General features: G+C 37.1%; 1 non-coding gene across 1 annotated transcript; it reads right to left on the minus strand.

Annotated features, from left to right (window-relative positions):
• Positions 1-4,472: 4,472 nt before the first annotated feature.
• LOC111754215 (U6 spliceosomal RNA) lies at positions 4,473-4,576 on the minus strand. The gene has a single exon (XR_002788921.1). It is a non-coding gene; the product is annotated as a U6 spliceosomal RNA (small nuclear RNA).
• Between the last annotated feature and the right edge of the window lie 1,424 nt (positions 4,577-6,000).

Genomic DNA, 6,000 nt, shown 5'->3' on the forward strand with positions numbered 1-6,000 from the left:
TAACACATGCTGAGATAATAACAACTGAAATAAGGAAACAACCTAATGCTTGGATTGTTTGATAGACTTTGCAAGCCTAAAGTCAGAGGATAATAATATTCAATATAGTATCTGTTGTGTATTTCCTACTATCTTGTCACTGTTTTCTTTTATTCTGTCCTATTTCCTTTAAAAAAAAAAAACCTAAAACTATGTAGTAAACAAGCTCTCAATATTCTAGTTTTACCTCAGGTGAGAAAATGTGAAAGGAATGGGGGAATAGAGAAATATAAGGAGAAGAAGAGATTATAAACAAGGCTGGAGGACAAACGATCATGCAAACTTTTGGAAACTGGTGCAGAAGACTAGAGGGAAAGAGAACAAAGAAATAAAATGAAGAGCAGAACAGAACAACCACCATAAAATAATTAGAAACCAAGTTCACATTTATAAAAACAAGATCAAACAATGAAGAAAAAAGATGAGAGGAAATTTTAAAAAATGTCTACTTCAGGGCATGTCTTTACTGTCACTGGCAGACAGTAGTCAAATAGAGCCCAGATCCACATTGATTAATCCCAGCAAGCTAGTTGCAGATTCTAGGCAGGGTAGTGGATAGTCTTAGTGAGCTGCATCTTCATTTATGCTGAAGTTCAGGCTGGTTTCTGGCTGTCAGGCTGGAACCAGACTTCAGCCTAAGCAGTCAGCATACCTTCTATGGCCTTGAATTCTACCAGGAACTAGTAAATTGAGCCAGTATTTTTTCAGAGTTCCAAGCTCAATTGGTCCCCTTCAAGATGGCTTCTGGACAGTTGACCTCTCTAAGGGGGTGACCAGGTCTGGTCCACTCACTATGCATCCACTCTGTTGTACTGCTGCATCTCTCTGGAGGTCTCTGGGGTTATCGGTAGTCATTGTGTGTCAGCAGGTTGAATGGCTCCTCCAATGCAGTGAATCCCAACTCAGGGAGAAGGTACTGCCTGATACCTCCTTTTTGAAGTTTGTCTCTTTGCTCTCCCTGTGTGCTTCAACTCTCACTTTAGATCCTTCCTGGATGAAGGGGACCCACTTACCTCCTCTTCTTCACATTGCTATACTCATTCCAGTGTATGACTAGCGCATCCCACTGCTTAACACTTGTACTGGAGATGTTGAGAACAGAGGTTCTGAATGCTGACTACAAACTGTCAAAGGAAAAAACTGTCTTCCTGAATAAATAGAAATACTATGTTGTTTAAATTTTTATTAATTAACTTATATAGCAATCTGAGAATTGAACTCAGGCCCTTTGCATTGAGCTATATCATTTTTTATTTTGAGACAGTCTCCCTATATTGCCTATGCTGGGCTCAAAATTGCAGTCCTCTTTTCTCCCAGAGTGCTGGGATTACAAATGTGCATCACCATGCGTGGCTCCAAAGTACTCGGAAAGGTTATGGAATCTTTGTGTGACTGGGCTGTGGTGTTGAAGCAGTGCAACGAGGATGTATGAGGAGCTGAAAGTGGCAGCACTCGCACTGTGCATCCCCCAAATGTAGAATGTTTAATCTCCTGAATTTCTATTTTGTACCTTTTCATTGATTTTATTCTTTGCTAAACTGGTTGTTTGTGTTTTATATCATTTTGTTTAATATAGCTAGCTTTTTACTAGTGTCTTCTGTAAAATTGTTGATAGTTTTATTTAGTCCATTATAGTACCTGTTTAGATACATGTTTTTTTGAGCTTACCAAGCATCTTATAGTTCTATTTTTTTTATCTCTTATTATTTTGAATAAATCAGCTGTGTGGCTTTTGGTTTCATCTCCCCAGTATCCCATGGATCAGCTTGAGGAAGGTAGTTTTTGGAGTTGGTTTTGTCACCTTGTCTTCTCATGTTTCTATTTTTTGTTTTGTTTTATTTTGTCCTGAGGTTTGCAGTTGATTGTAGTACAAGACATTGTTGTTAGTAGGATGACTTCTTTAGTATCTTCTTTTCTCTTTGGTGTGAGCATGCCCTCTGGGCATGGCTAACTGTAGGCCTTTGCCTCTGTCCCATGATCTAGCACCTTCATTAATTTGGGAGAGGAGACTGCAGTATAGTTAGTTCAGCACCTACTTTTCTGGGAATGGACTGCAGTACTGTTAATGACTCAAAGGCAGTCCAGGCACTGGCACATAAAGAAAATGATTTAATAGCAACAACTATGTCACCTTGGCAGTAGCAGTAAAGTTAGCAACAATAATAGCATCAAAGATAAGCTGGATATTAGCATATCCTAAAAACCAATAATGAACCACAGAAAAGAAATCTATAATTACAGTACACAATGAAACCCTGTAATTTACAGGGATTATATTCCTAGAGTACATTCAAATTGTGGAAAAATCACAAATTTCAGATATGGTCATAAAAATGCCTATTTTTATACTTTAAATCATAAATATGCTATACCTTGCACACTTACATAATTTAATTTATTATATTTATAAAGCCTTAGAAGATGCAGGGTGTTTGTTGGCATCTCAGATCTCATAGGGCTTTAAGAACAAAATTGAGAATACTAAAGAGAATACACATGGAACAGCTGTTATAATGCAGGAATGCTGGTGCATTTACCAGAAGTGTATTACAGGGTAGCAGCCTATCAGCAGCAATGACAACTAAATAATGCTCTCAGATTGGCTGCTTTCAAACCTCTTACCCTTCCCCCAAACCCCCTCCCCCTCCTTCCCAATTGTAGATACTTGAAGTTTCTACAAAATTGCAGGGGTCTCCATGAACAATTACTAAGTTTGAAGAAAGAAATCCTTGAGTGGCGCTGCAAATTCTGAACCATGATTTGGTGGGGGTATACTATAAACACTAAGACAAACCAAACATTGACATACAGTAAATATCTACTGAATTCAACAACTATATCTGTTAGCAATAAAATAATATCCAATAGTAATAGCATAGAGTTAAACAAGCTATTGAAAAACTCAAACCCTAATGGTTATACTAGCACAGACAGAAGGGGTGCAGAACAAAAAAATGAAAACAGTAAAATTTTAAAAATCAATGGAAGTGCAGAGCAGAGAAAAATGAGATAATCTTGTCAAGTAAAAGGAAATAGTGTGAGATAAAAAGTAATAGAAAAGACCAAATAAGCAAAAGAATTAACAACAGTAATATAAAGAAAAGGGAAAAAAAATTTAATGAATAAAATAAAACAAAAACTCTGACCCTTTAAAAAAGACCATTGAAGGAAAATAAAGAAAAAATTGAGTCAAAAAATTTTCTCTATTTTTGGTTGATTTCTTTCAAGAGCTGTAGTCTTAGACCCATCTAATCGTGATTTTCTCCGCCTAGCTTCATGGCCTATGGGTTTATGAGGTGGCCTCCTTTTCCTGAGGCCTCTCTGCTCTACGTCCCAGGCCGTTTCAACTGTCTAAACCAAGTGTGTCCTTGCCTACGTAGGTAGATGGGAAGAGCGATCAGACCACTGGTCTCTGCTGTGCGTAGGCAGGGGGTGAGGGGTTCATGCAGACTGATGGGCCTAAAGCTTGCACTTTCAGATCCAACCACCTCTGAAAAGCACACTTGTAGGGCCTGGCTTCTGATGATAGAGAGCAGAGCCCTTGTCTCTCCTGGGCTAGCCTGCACCTTCTCTACAGCTGATTCCCTTGGCTGCCCATCACCCTGCCACTGTTGGAGGGTAATGCTGGGAATCCTGAAGTAGAGTTGTTCTGTGCCTCAATCCTACCTTCTCCCCAAATGGAGTCTTCTAGTAAATACTGTGGAATATGGCAGATGCTGTACTGAATTTCTTCTCCAGCACTAGCCTACAAATGAAGGAGTCACTTTTAGAGAAAAACCCCATGATATTTTTATAGTTTAAAGTTGCTGTAGGCTTCTCTTGGGGCTAGTGCTGCTAACCAGGTCTGAAATTTCTCCCTGTATCTGCCAGCCCTCAGCTTATCTTAGCCAGGTGTTGGCCTTGTCCACAATTGTGTTAACCAGTTGGTTGGTATCTCCGTTGTCCTGTGGCAAAGGGAAACAAAGCACACAGCCAGCTTGTTATTGCTGGATGCCTGTAGAATCCAAGGTGCAGCATGGGTTGAGAGCAACAATTGGTTCCATCCTTTCCAGTGGGTTGCAGGTTCATCTGCTCCTACAAGGTTTTACTGTTTTAGATTATTTAAATGACAGTATGTACTATTCAACCTACTGTACCTGGCTGATTTTAGCTAGCATCACATACTTGATAGTATTGTTATAAATTATGGGATTTCTTTTTGTGAGACTGGTATGTGTACCCCACATATGTACCCATATAGACACATATGTGTATTTCATTTTCTTTGTTCATTCATCTATGAGTAGACACTTGATCCCATATCTTGGCTATTATGGGTACTGCTGCATTGAATATAAGATTACAGTTATCTCTTATAGATACAGATTTCATTATCTTTGAGTATATTCCCAGAAGTGAAATTACCAGATCATGAGACTCTATATTTAATTTTTTAAAATATGGAACGCTTCACAAATTTGTGTGTCTTCCTTGCACAGGGACAATGCTAATCTCTGTATCGTTCCAGTTTTAATATATGTGCTGCCAAAGTGAGCACTACATTTAATTTTTTGAAGACTTAGTATCCTGTTTTCCATTAAAGCCTGTACCAATTTCCATTCCTACTAAAAGTACACAAGAGTTCTTTGTTCTCTACATGCTCGCTAGCATTTCTTATCTTTGTTCTTTTTAATAACCATCCTATGTGAGGTTGTATCTCATTGTGGTTTTGATTTGTATTTCCTGGATGTTAAGCATTTTTCATATTAGTATTAATAATTTATATATCATCTTTGGAGACACGTCTGTTTAGGACCTTTGCCCATGTCTTAAGTTGGGTATTTGTTTCTTGGCTGTTGAGTTGAGTTCCTTATGTGTTTTGGATAGTGTTATGATCTGAATGTTTGCACACCTCCCTGTATTACTGTGTGTAAACTTTTCACTTATTTATCACAGTGAGCTACTTTCTACATTCTCTGGCTCATTTTCTACATAGTTGGAGGGACACATGGAATGTTTTCCCTCTACTACTAATTTTAAAGTTAAAATTAACACATCCTCATGGTAGAAAAATATAGAAATGTGCATGATAGAAGATTAACCAGCTTTCTCTTCCCTCTACTTTCAGTAGTGTAGTCCCATCCTCCAGAGGTCCTCACTATTGACTAACATAAAAGTTGTAGTAAAAATCACATAAGTGATTTTTTTTCTATTTTGAAATATCACATGGTATTTTATTCACCATGTATTTTTTTTAATTGTGACAGAGGTTGTATTTTCATGTGCATATTGCTACCTGTGTATATTTGTGCATGTTTTCTGTGACCATCTGTTATCCATACATCTGTTGTTGGGCATCTAAGCTGTTTCCAGAGCATAGCTATAGTGAATCATACTATAAACATGGGTATTTAATTATCAATATAGTACTCCTGAATTAATTCTTATAAGAATACACTTGAGTAGTATAGCTGGATTTTGGTATTCTTGATGACAGCCACTCTGACTGGGGAGAGATAGAATATTAAAGTAGTTTTATTGCATTTCCCTAATGGCTAATGGTGTTGAGTTCTATTGCCTCTTTTACCTGAATACTCATCTCATTCCCCATATTTGGGAAATTTTCTTGTCTCATGTCATTAATCTTTACTTCCTCAACCTCAACACCAATGAGTCTGAACTTTATTCTTCCAGAGTTTTTGAATAACCTTTTATTTGCGTTTTTCTTTATTATTTTCTGTGTTATATCTACCTTGTTTTCAAACCCTGCTAGTCTTTTGATACCTTTGCCTATTGACAAAACTTTCAATTGAACTTTTATTTGAATAATTAAAGATTTCATTTTAGGATTTCTGCTTGTTTCTTTTTCAAAATAACTCTTTATTGAAGTGATGTTCAATATTGAAGTGATATTCTATATTATCTTTTTGAATTCATTCAGGCGTTAATTTGTATCTTTGAGCTCATTTATCATTTTAACTG

This window comes from Cavia porcellus, unplaced genomic scaffold (assembly GCF_034190915.1).
Source record: "Cavia porcellus strain 051 isolate PalLab524CR breed Dunkin Hartley unplaced genomic scaffold, mCavPor4.1 scaffold_12, whole genome shotgun sequence".
Lineage (NCBI taxonomy): Eukaryota > Metazoa > Chordata > Mammalia > Rodentia > Caviidae > Cavia > Cavia porcellus.